This window comes from Aegilops tauschii, chromosome 2, assembly GCF_002575655.3.
Source record: "Aegilops tauschii subsp. strangulata cultivar AL8/78 chromosome 2, Aet v6.0, whole genome shotgun sequence".
Lineage (NCBI taxonomy): Eukaryota > Viridiplantae > Streptophyta > Magnoliopsida > Poales > Poaceae > Aegilops > Aegilops tauschii.
The window spans coordinates 119,603,973-119,622,552 of NC_053036.3; positions in this window are offsets into that span (position 1 = coordinate 119,603,973).

Consider the following 18,580-nt stretch of genomic DNA (forward strand, 5'->3'; position numbering starts at 1 on the left):
GAACGCTTTGCTTATCATAAGAGACCGTTTTGGTCTGTCTTTTGCCTCAAAAGAATTGGGCTACCTTGCTGCACTTTTGTTACTACTATCGTTACTTGCTCGTTACAACTTATCTTGCTATCAAACTACTTCGCTACTTATAATTTCAACACTTGCAGACATTACCTTACCGAAAACTACTTGTCATTTGCTTCTGCTCCTCGTTGGGTTCGACACTCTTGCTTATCGAAAAGAGCTATAATTGATCCCCTATACTTGTGGGTCATCAAGGCTATTTTCTGGCGCCGTTGCCGGGGACTGAAGCGCCTTTGGTAAGTGGAATTTGGTAAGGGAACATTTATATAGTGTGCTGAAATTTATTATTACTTGTTACTATGGAAAACAATCCTTTGACGGATTTGTTCGGGGTACCTTCACCTCGTCCGGAACCACAATTAGCTACCCCTCAACCTGCTGCACCTGCTGAAAATATTGAATATGAAATTCCTTCGGGTATGATAGAACAACTGCTAGCTAATCCTTATGCAGGAGATGGAACCGAACATCCTGATATGCACTTAATATATGTGGAACAAATTTGTGGATTGTTTAAGTTTGCAGGTTTACCTGGGGATGAAGTTATGAAAAAGGTTTTCCCTTTATCTTTGAAGGGAAAAGCATTAGCATGGTATATGTTATGCGATGATATTGGATCATGGAATTGAAATTGTTTGAAATTGGAGTTCCACCAAAAAAATTATCCTATGCATCTAGTTCATCGTGATCGGAATTATATATATAATTTTTGGCCTCGTGAAGGAGAAAGTATCGCTCTAGCTTGGGGGAGGCTTAATTCAATGTTATATTCATGCCCCAATCATGAGCTCTCAAGAGAAATTATTATCCAGAATTTTTATGCTCGGCTTTCTTGTAATGATCAAACCATGCTTGATACTTCTTGTGCTGGTTCTTTTATGAAGAAGACTATTGAATTCTGGTGGGATCTTTTGGAAAGAATTAAACACAACTCTGAAGATTGGGAACTCGACGAAGGTAAAGAGTCAGGTATTAAACTTAAGTATGATTATGTTAAATCTTTTATGGATACCGATGCTTTTTAAAAGTTTAGCACTAAATATGGACTTGACTCAGAGATAGTAGCCTCCTTTTGTGAATCATTTGCTACTCATGTTGAACTCCCTAAAGAGAAGTGGTTTAAATACCATCCACCTATTAAAGAAGAAATTAAAGAACCGGTACCAGTTAAAGAAGAAACTATACTTTATAATGTTGATACAGTTGTTCCTTCTGCTTATATTGAGAAACCACCTTTCCCTCTTAGGATAAAGGAACATGCTAAAGTTTCAACTGTGGTTATCAAAAGCTATATTAGAACACCTAAACCTGATGAACAAATTAAAGTAGAACCTAGCATTGCTATGGTTAAAGATCTCTTGGAAGAAGATATAGATGGGCATGTTATTTACTTTTGTGAAGAAGCTGCTGGAATTGCCAAACCTGATAAAAAAGATAAATATAGACCTGTTGTTGGCATGCCTGTCATCTCAGTCAAAATAGGAGATCACTGTTATCGTGGTTTATGTGACATAGGTGCTAGTGTGAGTGCTATTCCTTACACCTTATATCAATAAATTATGAATCACATAGCACCCGCAGAAATAGAAGACATAGATGTTACTATTAAACTTGCTAATAGAGACACCATATTACCAATCGGGATTGTTAGAGATGTTGAAGTCTTGTGTGGGAAAATAAAATAGCCTACTGATTTTCTTGTTCTTGGTTCCCCACGAGATGATGTCCCATTATCTTTCGTAGACCTTTCTTGAACTCTGTTAATGCTAAGATAGATTGTGAGAAACAAACTGTCGGTGTTAGTTTTGGTGATGAGTCTCATGAGTTTAATTTTTCCAAGTTTAGTAGAAAGCTTCATGAAAAAGAATTGCCTAGTAAGGATGAATTAATTGGTCTTGCTTCTATTGTTGTACCACCTACTGATCCTTCAGAACAATATTTGCTAAACCATGAAAATAATTTACATATGCATGAAAGGAATGAAATAGATAAAATTTTCTTTGAACAACATCCTCTGCTTAAACACAATTTGCCTATTGAAACTCTAGGAGGTCCTCCTCCACCTAAAGATGATCCTGTGTTTGAATTAAAACAATTGCCAAACACTTTGAAATATGCTTATCTTGATGAAAAGAAGATATATCCTGTTATTATTAGTGCTAGCCTTTCATAATATGAAGAAGAAAGATTATTGAAAGTTCTAAGGAAGCACCGAGCTGCTATTGGATATACTCTTGATGATTTAAAGGGCATTAGTCCCACTCTATGTCATCACAAAATTAATATGGAACTTGATGCTAAACCCGTTGTTGATCACCAACGTCGGTTAAATCCGAAGATGAAAGAAGTGGTAAGAACGGAAATATTAGAACTTCTGGAAGCAGGTATAATCTATCCTATAGCCGATAGTAGATGGGTAAGTCATGTTCATTGTGTTTCTAAGAAAGGAGGTATAACTGTTGTTCCTAATGATAAGAATGAACTTATTCCACAAAGAATTGTTACAAGCTATAGAATGGTAATTGATTTTAGAAAATTAAACAAAGCAACTAGAAAAGATCATTACCCTTTGCCTTTTATTGATCAAATGCTTGAAAGATTATCTAAGCACACACACTTTTGCTTCCTTGATGGATATTCTGTTTTTTCACAAATACCTATTTCTCAACCCGATCAAGAAAAGACCAATTTTACTTGTCCTTTTGGAACCTATGCTTATAGACGTATGCCTTTTGGTTTATGTAATGCACCTGCTACCTTTCAAAGATGTATGACTGCTATATTCTCCGACTTTTGTGAAAAGATTGTTGAGGTTTTCATGGATGACTTTTCGGTTTATGGGAAGTCTTTTGATGTTTGTTTAAGGAATCTTGATCGAGTTTTGAAGAGATGTGAACAAACAAATCTTGTCTTGAATTGGGAGAAGTGCCACTTTATGGTTAATGAAGGCATTGTCTTGGGTCATAAAATTTCTGAAAGGGGTATTGAAGTGGACCAAGCTAAGGTTGATGCAATTGAGAAAATTCCATGTCCTAAAGATATAAAAGGTATTCGCAGTTTCCTAGGTCATGCTGGTTTCTATAGGAGATTTATCAAAGACTTCTCTAAAATTTCTGGGCCTCTCACTAGTCTCTTGCAAAAGGATATTCCCTTTGTTTTTGATGATGATTGTTTAGAAGCCTTTGAAACACTCAAGAAAGCCTTAATATCTGCACCTATTGTTCAACCACCTGATTGGAACTTGCCTTTTGAAATTATGTGTGATGCTAGTGATTATGCTGTTGGTGCTGTTCTAGGGCAAAGAGTTGATAAGAAACTGAATGTTATTCGTTATGCTAGTAAAACTCTTGACAGTGCTCAAAGAAAATATGCTACTACTGAAAAACAATTCTTAGCAGTGGTGTTTGCTTGTGATAAATTTAGACCTTACGTTGTTGATTCCAAAGTAACTATTCACACAGACCATGCTGCTATTAAATATCTTATGAAAAAGAAAGATGCTAAACCTAGACTTATTTGATGGGTTCTCTTGTTACAAGAATTTGATTTACATATCATTGATAGAAAAGGGGCTGAGAACCTAGTAGCTGATAATTTGTCTAGGCTTGAAATGTGCTTGATGACCCACTACCTATTGATGATAGTTTTCCTGATGAGCAGTTAGCTGCAATAAATGTTTCTCATAGTACTCCTTGGTATGCTAATTATGTTAATTACATTGTTGCTAAATATTTACCACCTAGCTTTACATACCAACAAAAGAAAAAAAATCTTCTATGATTTAAGACATTACTTTTGGGATGACCCACATCTTTATAAAGAAGGAGTAGATGGTATTATTAGACGTTGTGTACATGTGCATGAACAGGAACAAATCCTACGGAAATGTCACTCCGAAGCTTATGGAGGGCATCATGCTAGAGATAGAACTGCTCATAAGGTATTGCAGTCTGGATTTTATTGGCCTACTCTCTTCAAGGATGCCCTTAAGTTCGTCTTATCTTGTGATGAATGTCAAAGAATAGGTAATATCGGTAAGCGTCAAGAAATGCCTATGAATTATTCACTTGCTGTTGAACCATTTGATGTTTGGGTATTTGATTACATGGGACTGATAACCCACAAGTATAGGGGATCACAACAGTTTTCGAGGGTAGAGTATTCAACCCAAATTTATTGATTCGACACAAGGGGAGCCAAAGAATATTCTCAAGTATTAGCAGTTGAGTTGTCAATTCAACCACACCTGGAAAACTTAATATCTGCAGCAAAGTATTTAGTAGCAAAGTAGTATGGAAGTAACGGTAACGGTGGCAAAGGTAACAGTAGCAGTTTTGTAGTAATTGTAACAGTGGCAACGGAAAAGTAACTAAGCAAGGATCAATATGTGAAAAGCTCGTAGGCATTGGATTAGTGATGGATAATTATGTCGGATGTGATTCCTCATGCAACAGTTATAATATAGGGTGACACAGAACTAGCTCCAGTTCATCAATGTAATGTAGGCATGTATTCCGAATATAGTCATACGTGCTTATGGAAAAGAACTTGCATGACATCTTTTGTCCTACCCTCCCGTGGCAGCTGGGTCCTATTGGAAACTAAGGGATATTAAGGCCTCCTTTTAATAGAGTACCGAACCAAAGCATTAACACTTAGTGAATACATGAACTCCTCAAACTACGGTCATCACCGGGAGTGGTCCCGATTATTGTCACTTCGGGGTTACCGGATCATAACACATAGTAGGTGACTATTGACTTGCAAGATAGGATCAAGAACTCACATATATTCATGAAAACATAATAGGTTCAGATCTGAAATCATGGCACTCGGGCCCTAGTGACAAGCATTAAGCATAGCAAAGTCATAGCAACATCAATCTCAGAACATAATGGATACTAGGGATCAAACCCTAACAAAACTAACTCGATTACATGATAAATCTCATCCAACCCATCACCGTCCAGGAAGCCTACGATGGAATTACTCACGCACGATGGTGAGCATCATGAAATTGGTGATGAAGGAAGGTTGATGATGACGATGGCGACGGATTCCCCTCTCCGGAGCCCCGAACGGACTCCAGATCAGCCCTCCCGAGAAAGATTAGGGCTTGGCGGTGGCTCCGTATTGTAAAACGTGATGAATCCTTCTCTTTGATTTTTTTCTCCCCGAATGTGAATATATAGAGTTGGAGTTGAGGTAGGTGGAGCCTCAGGGGGCCCACGAGGCAGGGGGCGCGCCCGAGGGGGGTGGGCATGCCCTCCACCCTCGTGGACAGGGTGTGGGCCCCTTGGTGTTGATTCTTTCGCTAGTATTTTTTATTAATTCCAAAAATATTCTCCGTGAAGTTTCAGGTCATTCCAAGAACTTTAATTTCTGCAGAAAAATAACACCATGGCAATTCTGCTGAAAACAGCATCAGTCCGGGTTAGTTCCATTCAAATCATGCAAGTTAGAGTCCAAAACAAGGGCAAAAGTGTTTGGAAAAGTAGATACGATGGAGACGTATCAGGGACCTTTTCCTTCCTCTAATGGGTATACACATATTTTGGTTGCTGTTGATTATGTCACTAAATGGGTAGAAGTATTCCAACTAGTAGTGCTGATCACAACACCTCTATTAAAATGCTTAAGGAAGTTATTTTCCCACGGTTTGGAGTCCCTAAATATTTAATGACTGATGGTGGTTCATGTTGGGGAACATAGTAATTTCAAAAAAAATCCTACGCACACGCAAGATCCATCTAGGTGATGCATAGCAACGAGAGGGGAGAGTGTTGTCCACGTACCCTCGTAGACCGAAAGCGGAAGCGTTATGGCAACGCGGTTGATGTAGTCGTATGTCTTCACGATCCGACCGATCCTAGTACCGAAAGTACGACACCTCCACGATCTGCACACGTTCAGCTCGGTGATGTCCCACGAACTCTAGATCCAGCTGAGGTCGAGGGAGAGTTTCATCAGCACGACGGCGTGATGACGGTGATGATGAATTTACCGACACAGGGCTTTGCCTAAGCACTACAACGGTATGACCGAGGTGGAAGTCTGTGGAGGGGGGCACCGCACACGGCTAAACAATCAACTTGTGTGTCTACGGGGTGCCCCCCTCCCCCATATATAAAGGAGTGGAGGAGGGGAGGGCCGGCCCTCTCATGGCGCGCCCAAGGGGGGAGTCCTACTCCCGGTGGGAGTAGGATTCCCCCTTCCCTAGTTGGAGTAGGAGAAGAAGGAAGGAGGAGAGAGGGAGAAGGAAAGGGGGGCGGGCCCCCACCCCAATTTGGATTGGGCTTGGGGGAGGGGGGGCGCCCCCACCTTGGCCGCCTCCTCCTCTCTCCCACTAAGGCCCAATAAGGCCCATAGACTCCTCGGGGGGTTCCGGTAACCCCCCGGTACTCCGATAAATGCCCGAACTCACCCGGAACCATTCCGATGTCCAAACATAGCCTTCCAATATATCGATCTTTATGTCTCGACCATTTCGAGACTCCTCGTCATGTCCGTGATCATATCCGGGACTCCGAACAACCTGCGATACATCAAAACACATAAACTCATAATACCGATCATCATCGAACGTTAAGCGTGCGGATCCTACGGGTTCGAAAACTATGCAGACATGACCGAGACTCGTCTCTGGTCAATAACCAATAGCGGAACCTGGATGCTCATATTGGTTCCTACATATTCTACGAAGATCTTTATCGGTCAAACCGCATAACAACATACGTTGTTCCCTTTGTCATCAGTATGTTACTTGCCCGAGATTCGATCGTCGGTATCTCAATACCTAGTTCAATCTCATTACCGGCAAGTCTCTTTACTCATTCCGTAATGCATCATCCCGCAACTAACTCATTAGTCACATTGCTTGCAAGGCTTATAGTGATGTGCATTACCGAGAGGGCCCAGAGATACCTCTCCGACAATCGGAGTGACAAATCCTAATCTCGATCTATGCCAACTCAACAAACACGATCAGAGACACCTGTAGAGCATCTTTATAATCACCCAGTTATGTTGTGACGTTTGATAGCACACAAAGTGTTCCTTCGGTATTCGGGAGTTGCATAATCTCATAGTCATAGGAACATGTATAAGTCATGAAGAAAGCAATATCAACAAACTAAATGATCATCGTGCTAAGCTAACGGATGGGTCAAGTCAATCACATCATTCTCTAATGATGTGATCCCGTTAATCAAATGACAACTCATGTCTATGGCTAGGAAGCTTAACCATCTTTGATTCAACGAGCTAGTCAAGTAGAGGCATACTAGTGACACTCTGTTTGTCTATGTATTCACACATGTACTAAGTTTTTGGTTAATACAATTCTAGCATGAATAGTAAACATTTATCATGATATAAGGAAATATAAATAACAACTTTATTATTGCCTCTAGGGCATATTTCGTGCAGTTCACACTTTATTCATGGTGCTTTCTGTAAGATGCTTGCCAAGTATGATGTTAACCATAGAATTGCATCACCTTATCATCCTCAGTCTAGTGGTCAAATTGAACTTAGCAATAGAGAAATCAAATTAATCTTGCAAAAGACTGTTAATAGGTCCAGGAAGAATTGGTCTAAGAAATTAGATGGTGCACTTTGGGCTTATAGAACAACATATAAAAATCCTATGGGTATGTCTCCTTATAAAATGGTCTGTGGAAAAGCTTGTCATTTGCCTCTTGAGTTAGAACATAAAGCATTTTGGGCAGTTAAAGAACTCAACTATGATTTCAAACTTGCTGGTGAAAAGAGGTTATTTGATATTAGCTCTCTAGATGAATGGAGAACCCAAGCTTATGAAAATGCAAAATTATTCAAAGAAAAGGTTAAAAGATGGCATGACAAAAGAATCCAAAAGCGTGAGTTTAAAGTCAGAGATTATGTTCTTTGTACAACTCTCATTTCAGATTCTTTGTAGGAAAACTCCTCTCAAAATGGGAAGGCCCATATGCCATCGAGGAGGTTTACCGGTCTGGAGTCATCAAAATAAATAATCCCGAATGTACTAACCCGAAGGTTGTCAATGGGCAACGAATAAAACATTATATCTCAGGTATGCCCATTAACATTGAAAGTAATATTATCCAAACTTTGACACCGGAAGAACACATAAAAGAGTCGTCCCGGAACACTCCAGAATCGTGAAAATAAGGAGGTACGTGATATGGTAAGTAAACGGACTCCAAAAAATCCGCATTTTTTTATCAGTTTTGGAATATTTAAGAATTTTGGAAATAAAGAAACTTCGAGGAAGCGTCCCTTGGTGGGCACAAGACACCAGGGCGCGCCTGGCGCGCCCAGGTGGGTTGTGTCCACCTGGGACCCCTTCTGTACTCCGTTTTTCTTTCGTATGCTTGTCCTCCAAGATAAAAAAATCTATATATACTTCCCAAACCTATTGATCACCGTATCGCTAAGAAATCCTCTGTTCTCTTTCCTTGCTGTTTACGGTCAGATTTATCAAGCCAGGCATCATGTCTTCTTGCTCCTCCAACAACGTGGTAGAAGATGCTTGGTTGATGAAGTTCGAGACGAAACAGGAGGAGCCTACGGACGCCGTCAAGGGAGACAAGGGAAAGAAATCTACCTTAGATCCATCCCCGGTGGCAGCACAAGAACTGTTGGCCGAGGAGGAGGAAGAGGATATCCTTAAGCCCTACCTTACTCACCTTACTCCTGCTGAGATTGAAGCTTTTTGCGTCATTGAAATAGTTTGCATACAGAATAAGTACCTCACTCGCGAAAATATTCTGCATCAAGAGCATGTCATCCATCTCCGGAGTGTCATCCGTCGATTAGAGAATCTCTTGATCCTTAAGGATAGGATCGCTTCATCACCATCATCATCTTCTTCACCACCAAAGGAGAACTGAGTATCGGGTATGGACACTCCCCTTGGCTTCCGCCAAGCTTGGGGGAGGTGCCCCGGTATCGTATCATCCCACTATCTTTTTGCCTTTACTTATTTTAGTTCGATCTTTTGCATTAGATGAATAAAAGTTAGTTCGATCCTTTCTTCCTTGAGAGTTTGCTTAGTGATCTATTCTTGTAATCGTGTGCAAGTTATATAATAAAGTTTAGTTTGAGTTTTTGCTTTCTTTATTTTCATGTTGCCAATAAAGAAGAAAAAGAGAAAGGAAATAAATAAAAGGAAAGAAATAAATCAATATGATTATATACTAATCCTATGGTAGGTGATGGCACCACATATGGAAAAGTATAAGTAGAAAATTTTATTAGAGATTGACAAAAATAGCATTAGTCAATGATGCAACTCACGAAAGAATTAATAAGGGAAGAGAAGATTCACATATAAATATACTATCCTAGAAATCTTTTGTGATTGTGAACCCTCATCAAAATATTATATGCCAAAATTGTTGACGTTGGACAAGGAAGACAACTTAATGATTTATGTTTGTTTATATTCACATAGAAGTCATATTGTCATAGATCCTTTAACATGTGATGCTTGCCCCTATCTTTGCTAGCCAAAAATTCCGCACTAAGTAGAGATACTACTTGTGCATCCAAAAACCCTTGAACCCAAATCTTATGTTCAAGTGTCCACCATACCTACCTAGGGATTGAGCAAGATCCCTCAAGTAAGTTGTCATCGGTGCAAAAGGGCAATAAAAATTGCTTCTAAAAGTGTAAGATCATTTAGTGTAAGAGAAAATTGAGCGTTGTACGAACTTGGATGACAAAGAATAAAAGCAACAGACTGCATAATAAAGGTTGTCATCTTAAGGGGCAATATAATGTGACGTTCTTTTGCACTAAGGGATTGAGCATACAAACAAATAAGCGCATGGAAACCTCTGCTTCCCTCTACGAAGGGCCTATCTTTTACTTTTATGTATTTATCTTTATGCAAAGAGTCAAAGTTTTCCTTCTATTCCTTTTTATTTTTCTCCTTTGGCAAGCATCATGTGGTGAGGAAAGATCTAGGCACATATGTCCAGTTGATAGATAGCATGAGTTATTATTGTTGACATCACCCTTGAGGTGAATATGTTGGGAGGCGAAACCTTAAGTCCCTATCTTTCTATGTGTCCGGTTGAAATGTTTTGCTCATGGGTACGAGGTGAGTGTTAGCAATCATAGAAGACCATATGATGGTTGAGTATGTGGACTTGCCTAAAGGCTCCGATACGTGACCCTTCCTGAAAAGGTGATGAATTGTAGTTGCAAAGTTGATTGAGAACATAGTTTGTTGGTTTCTAATAGAGTTTTTGCTTTATACTTCGATTGTGTGATGAACTATTACTTATTCATGAGAAGTATATGATAAAAGTTCTATGATAAAATTCATACGTTTAATTTTGTTGCTGTTATAATAATCAACATGATGCTTCTATGTCCGTATTTTGTTTTTATTGACACCTCTCTCTCAAAGCATGTGGACATGTTTTTTGATTTTGGTTTTTGCTTGAGGACAAGCGAGGTCCAAGCTTGTGGGAGTTGATACGTCCCTTTTGCATCATGTTTTCTTACTGTTATTTATGATGTTTTTATCCATAAAAGTGCTTTTTGGAGTAATTCTAATGCCTTTTCTCTCATAATTTGCAAGGTACACACCAAGAGGGAGAATTCCGGCAGCTGGAAATCTGGACTTGGAAAAGCTACATCAGGCTACCTATTCTGCACAACTCCAAACAAGCTGAAACTTCACGGAGATTTTTTATGGAATATTTAAGAATTATTAGAGCAAAAAACTACCAGAGGGGGCCCACCAGGTGGACACAACCCACCTAGGCGCGCCAGGGAGCCCAGGCGCGCCCTGGTGGGTTGTGCTCACCCAGGCCCACCTCCGGTGCCCATCTTCTGGTATATAGGTCATTTTGACCTAGAAAAAAATAAGGGGAGGACTTTCGGGACGAAGCGCCGCCGCCTCGAGGCGGAACTTGGGTAGGAGCACTTTTGCCCTCCGGCGGAGCGATTCCGCCGGGGGAACCTCCCTCCCGGAGGGGGAAATCCTCATCCTCATCATCACAATCAACTCTCCCATTGCGGAGGGCAATCTCCATCAACATCTTCAACAGCACCATCTCATCTCAAACCCTAGTTCATCTCTTGTGTTCAATCTTGTTACCGAAACTATAGATTGGTGCTTGTGGGTGACTAGTAGTGTTAATTACATCTTGTAGTTGATTACTATATGGTTTATTTGGTGGAAGATTATATGTTCAGATCCAATATGCTATTTAATACTCCTCTGGTCATGAGCATGTTTATCATTTGTGAATAGTTACTTTAGTTCTTGAGGTCACGGGAGAAATCATGTTGCAAGTAATCATGTGAACTTGATATGTGTTCGATATTTTGATAGTATGTATGTTGTGATTCCCTTAGTGGTGTCATGTGAACGTCGACTACATGACACTTCACCATATTTGGGCCTAAGGGAATGCATTGTAGAGTAGCAATTAGATGATGGGTTGCGAGAGTGACAGAAGCTTAAACCCCAGTTTATGCGCTATTCCGTAAGGGACCGATTGGATCCAGAAGTTTAATGCTATTGTTAGAATTTATTCTTAATACTTTTCTCGTAGTTGCGGATTCTTGCGGGAGGGTTAATCATAAGTAGGAGGTTTGTTCAGGTAAGAACAACACCTAAGCACCGGGCCACCCACATATCAAATTATCAAAGTAGCAAACACAAATCGAACCAACATGATGAAAGTGACTAGATGAAAATCCCGTGTACCCTCAAGAATGCTTTGCTTATCATAAGAGACCGTTTTGGCCTGTCATTTGCCTCAAAAGGATTGGGCTACCTTGCTGCACTTTTTTTACTACTATCGTTACTTGCTCGTTACAACTTATCTTGCTATCAAACTACTTCGCTACTTAGAATTTCAGCACTTGCAGACATTACCTTACCAAAAACTACTTGTCATTTCCTTCTGCTCCTCGTTGGGTTCGACACTCTTACTTATCGAAAAGAGCTACAATTGATCCCCTATACTTGTGGGTCATCAGTGCCAACCTGGGACAACCTTCCGGACTCCGTTTTTCTGTAGTTTGCTTGTCACCCAAGATAAAAAAATCTATATATACTCCCTGAACCTGTTAACCACCGTATCCCGGAGAAATCCTCTGTTTTCTTTTCCTTGCTGTTTTCTGTCAGATCCTATCTACCATGGCCACCTCCAGCTCCTTCAAGGACAAGTTCTTCAAGAACATCATCAACCCATATCTGCGGGAGGTGGTGCAGCACCCTCAGGTCATCCAGATGCATGAGGGGTTGCTCCACATCCGCGATGTGCAAGGTCCCAAAGGGACAGGAACTGTGGAGGCTAGGTTCGAAGCTATGGAGCAGGACGTCTTCCGGTGCAAGGGGATGGTGGAGCGTGGACTCAACGCCAATCACCCATGATCACAGACCTCTCCCGTGATCTCAAGGTGGATGGCAAGCCCATGAAGGACATCGTCTTCACCCTCAACAAGCAAATCAACTTCCTCCAAATCCAGATCTATGATCTCCAAAACCAAGTCTTTGAATATGAGGCGAGGTCTAAAGGTATGAGTTTGGCTGCTAGTTGCAGGACCCGTGAGACTCACCCCTCCTCTTATGATGGTGGACCACTGCCATGGAAATCTGAGGACAAGATCTCTTCACCACCACCTTCTTCTTCACCACCAAAAGAGAATTGAGTATCGGGTATGGGCACTCCCCTTGGCTTCCGCCAAGCTTGGGGGAGGTGCCACGGTATCGTATCATCCCACTATCTTTTTGCCTTTATTTATTTTAGTTTGATCTTTTGCTTTAGATGAATAAAAGTTTAGCTTGATCCTTTCTTCTTTGAGAGTTTGCTTAGTGATCTATCCTTGTAATCGTGTGCAAGATATATAATAAAGTTTAGTTTGAGTTTTTGCTTTCTTTACTTTCATGTTGCAAATAAAAGAAAAGAAATAAGGAAGAAAAAGAGAAAGGAAATAAATCAAGAAGATCATATAGTAATCTTATGGTAGGTGATGACACCACATAAGGAAAAGTATAAGTAGAAAATTTTATTAGAGATTGACAAACATAGCATTAGTCAATGATGCAACTCATGAAAGAATTAATAAGGGAAGAGAAGATTCACATATAAATATGCTATCCTAGAAATCTTTTGTGATTTTCAGTCCTCATCAAATATTATATGCCAAAATTGTTGACGTTGGACAAGGAAGACAACTTAATGGCTATAGTTTGTTTTTATTCACACAGAAGTCATATTGTCGTGGATCCTTTAACATGTGGTGCTTGCCCCCTATCTTTGCTAGCAAAAAATTCCGCACTAAGTAGAGATACCACTTGTGCATCCAAAAACCCTTAAACCCAAATCTTATTTTCAAGTGTCCACCATACCTACCTAGGGATTGAGCAAGATCCCTCAAGTAAGTTGTCATCGGTGCAAAAAGGCAATAAAAATTGCTTCTAAAAGTGTAAGATCATTTAGTGTAAGAGAAAATTGAGCTTTGCACGAACTTGTGATGGTGAAGAATAAAAGCGACAGACTGCATAATAAAGGTCGCTACCACAAGGGGCAATGCAACGTGACGTTCTTTTGCACTAAGGGGTCGAGCATACAAACAAATGAGCGCATGGAAACCTCTGCTTCCCTCTGCGAAGGGCCTATCTTTTAATTTTATGTATTTACTTTTATGCAAAGAGTCAAAGTTTTCCTTCTATTCCTTTTTATTTTTCTACTTTGGCAAGCATCATGTGGCGAGGAAAGATCTAGGCACATATGTCCAGTTGAATATAGATAGCATGAGTTATTATTGTTGACATCACCGTTGAGGTGAATATGTTGGGAGGCGAAACTATAAGCCCCTATCTTTCTATGTGTCCGGTTGAAACGTTTTACTCATGTGTACGCGGTGAGTGTTAGCAATCATAGAAGACTATATGATGGTTGCGTATGTGGACTTGCCTAAAGGCTCCGATACGTGACCCTTCCTGAAAGGATGATGAATTGTAGTTGCAAAGTTGACTGAGAACATAGTTTGTTGGTTTTTAATAGAGTTTTTGCTTTATACTTCAATATTGTGATGAATTGTCACTTATTCATGAGAAGTCTATGATAAGCGATTAATGGTAAGAGTCTTGTGTTCAAGTTTGTTGTTGTTATAATAATGAACATGATGCTTCTATGTCCGTATTTTGTTTTTATCGACACCTCTCTCTCTCTAAGCATGTGGACATGTTTTTCGATTTCGATTTTTCGCTTGAGGACAAGCAAGGTCTAAGCTTGGGGGAGTTGATACGTCCATTTTGCATCATGTTTCCTTACTGTTATTTATGATGTTTTTATGCATAATAATGCTTTTTGGAGTAATTCTAATGCCTTTTCTCTCATAATTTACAAGGTACACACAAAGAGGGAGAATTCCGGCAGCTCGAAATCTGGACCTGGAAAAGCTACGTCAGGCCACATATTCTGCACAACTCCAAACAAGCTGAAACTTCACAGAGATTTTTTATCAAATATATGATGAATATTGGAGCAAATAAGTACCAGAGGGGGCCCACCAGGTGGGCACAACCCACCTGGGCGCGCCAGGGAGCCCAGGCGCGCCCTGGTGGGTTGTGCTCACCCAGGCCCACCTCCGGTGCCCATCTTCTGGTATATAGGTCATTTTGACATAGAGAAAATAAGGAGAGGACTTTCAGGACAGAGCGCCGCCGTCTCGAGGCAAAACTTGGGCAGGAGCACATTTGCCCTCCGGCGAAGCGATTTCGCCGAGGGAACTTCCCTCCCGGACGGGGAAATCATCGTTATCATCTTCACCAACAACTCTCCCATCTTGGGGATGGCAATCTCCATCAACATCTTCAACAGCACCATCTCATCTCAAGCTCTAGTCCATCTCTTGTGTTCAATCTTGTTACCGGAACTATAGATTGGTGCTTGTGGGTGACTAGTAGTGTTGATTACGTAATTCCTCACGTCCACCAACTTATTTCATAATTTTTGGAGTAGCAGAAGTATGGTTGCTGTTCAGATCATTACAGTTTGTTCTGTTTCTGACAGATTCTGTTTTCATCGCATAGTTTGCTTGTTTTCTAGTTTCTATGGCTTATATTTCTCAATATAAATTGTAGAAATGATATGGTACAGTAGGCATTGTGTGATAACAACTATGAACCTTGTCTTTGACAGTACCAAAGTGAATGGTTTGCTCTTTATCATACTAACCTATCTCACGAAGTTCCGTCAAGTTTTGTGTGATTGAAGTTTTCAAGCTTTGAGTGAGATATCGATATGAGGAGAATAAGGAGTGGAAAGACCCTAAGTTTGGGGATGCCCAAGGCACCCCAAGGTAATATTCAAGGAAGACTCAAGCGCCTAAGCTTGGGGATGCCCCGGAAGGCATCCTCTCTTTCATCTTCAAAACTATCGGTATACCTTACTCGGAGCTATATTTTATTCGTCACATGATATGTGTTTTGCTTGGAGCGTATTTTGAATTTTACTTGCTGTTTGAATAAAATCATTGGATCTGAATTATTGAATGAAAAATAATCCTCCCATGGCTAGTTAATTATTTGACTACTCAGTGTTCTTCACTTATACCTTTTGGAGTAGTTTGTCATTTACTCATGTGCGTCACGAATATCCTATGAGTAAATGGTTGAATGAATTAAATTTCATAAATCTGAATTTATATATGTTTCATATGCTTATAACATGGGGAGTAATGACTTCACACATAATAAGTATAGGTAGTAAACTCATTGAAAGTTAGCAAACGTAGAATTGGTTACTTGAACAATTCATGAAAGAATATTGAAGGAAGAGAGATTTCACATATAAATATACTATCTTGGACATCTTTTGTAAGTGTGAGCACTCATTAAAATATGACATGCTAAAAGGTTGATGTTGGACAAGGAAGACAACGTAATGGGTTATGTTTTCTTATATCCGAAATAAAGTATATTGTCTTGGATCATCCAACATGCTGAGCTTGCCTTCCCCCCTCATGCTAGCCAAATTCTTTGCACCAAGTAGAGATACTACTTGTGCTTCCGAATATCCCTTAAACTAGTTATGCCATGAGAGTCCACCATACCTACCTATGGATTGATTAAGATCCTTCAAGTAAGTTGTCATCGGTGCATGCAATAAAAATTGCTCTCTAAATATGTATGATCTATTAGTGCGAAGAAAATAAGCTTTATACAAACTTGTGATAGGGAAGTAATAAAAGCGATGGACTGCATAATAAAGGTCTTTATCACAAGAGGCGATATAAATTGACGTTCTTTTGCATTAAGATTTTGTGCATCTAACCATAAAAGCGCATGACAACCTCTGCTTCCCTCTGCGAAGGGCCTATCTTTTACTTTTATCTTCTACCTTATGCAAGAGTCATGGTGATCTTCACCTTTCCTTTTTACATTTTATCCTTTGGCAGGCACATTGTGTTGGAAAGATCCTGATACATATATCCAATTGGATGTAAGTTATCATGAACTATTATTGTTGACATTGCCCTTGAGGTAAAAGGTTGGGAGGCGAAACTATAAGCCCCTATCTTTCTCTATGTCCGATTAAAACTTTGAACCCATAAATATCACATGAGTGTTAGCAATTGTGAAAGATTAAATGATAGTTGAGTATGTGGAGTTTGCTGAATCAAAGCTCTGACATAGACCCATCCTGAAAATAAGATGAATTGCAATTGTTTGATGACTAAGAGCATTGTTTGTTAGTTTTCAAGAAAGTTTATGATCTATACTTTAACATGTGAATAGCTTGTTACTTGATCATGAAAAGTTTTACGAGATGAGCTACTGTTATGACATGTATTGATGCTAGAACAAGTGATTGAAATTATCATTGATCAAACTTGTGCACCTGCTAGCATTCACACTTCATAAATTATTTCTTTTATCATTTACCTACTCGAGGACGAGCAGGAATTAAGCTTGGGGATGCTGATACGTCTCCAACATATCTATAATTTATGAAGTATTCATGCTATTATATTATCCATCTTAGATGTTTTATATGCATTTATATGCTATTTTATATGATTTTTGGGACTAACCTATTAACCTAGAGCCCAGTGCCAGTTTCTGTTTTTTTCCTTGTTTCTGAGTTTTACAGAAAAGGGATACCAAACGGAGTCCAATTGACGTGCCAATTTTTGTTGATTTTTTTATGGACCAAAAGAAGCCCCTGGAGCAAAAGAGTTGGGCCAGAAGAGTCCCGGGCTGTCCACGAGGGTGGGGGGCGCGCCCACCCCCCCTGGGCGTGGGCCCCTGCCTCGTGGACGACTCGGAGACCCCCCTGACGTGAAACCAACGCCAAAAATTCCTATAAATGCTAAAAAACCCAGAAAATAACCTAGATCGGAAGTTCCGCCGCCGCAAGCCTCTGTAGCCACGAGAAATCAATCTAGGCCCTCTCTGGCACCCTGCCGGAGGGGGCCATCATCACCGGAGGCCATGGAGGAGGATCCCGGAGGGGCCATCATCACCATGAAGGCCAAGGACCAGAGGGAGAACCCCTCCCCATCTAGGGGGGAGGCCATGGAGGAGGAAGCACAAGGGGGAGAACCTCTCCTCCTCTCTCTCAGTGGCGCCGGAGTGCCATCGGGAGGGGAATCATCGGGAGGGGAATCATCGCCGCGGTGATCGTCTTCATCAACATCACCATCACCATCCTCATCTCTTTTACGCGGTCCACTCTCCCGCACCCCGCTGTAATCCCTACTTGAACATGGTGCTTTATGCCACATATTATGATCCAATGATGTGTTGCCATCCTATGATGTTTTGAGTAGATATCCTTTGTCTTTGGGTTGATTGATGATCGAGATTGGTATGAGTTGTATGTTTTATTTTGGTGCTGTCCTATGGTGCCCTCCGTGTCGCACAAGCGTGAGGGATTCCCGCTGTAGGGTGTTGCAATACGTTCATGATTCGCTTATAGTGGGTTGGTGAGTGACTGAAACACAAACCCGAGTAAGGGGGTTGTTGCGTATGGGAATAAAGAGGACTTGATGCTTTAATGCTATCGTTGGGTTTTACCTTAATGATCTTTAGTAGTTGCGGATGCTTGCTAGAGTTCCAATCATAAGTGCATACGATCCAAGAAGAGAAAGTATGTTAGCTTATGCCTCTCCCTCATATGAAATTGCAATGACGACCACCGGTCTTGTTACAATTGCCTAGGACAATTCCGCACACCGATCCATCATTATTCCACACTCGCTATTTATAATATTTAGTAATATATTCTAACTTTATGATAACAGCACCTACTTTTATGTTTTAGCTCTCCGATATCATGCAAAGTTATCCTCTTCATACCCACAACGTAGTTTTATTTCTCGTTTCTAGTTGGAAGCAAACATTCGGTGTACGTAGAGTCGTATCAGTGGCAGATAGGACTTGAGAGAATATTGATCTTACCTTTAGCTCCTTGTGGGATCGACACTCCATACTTATCACTTCCATCATTGGGAATTGCTACGA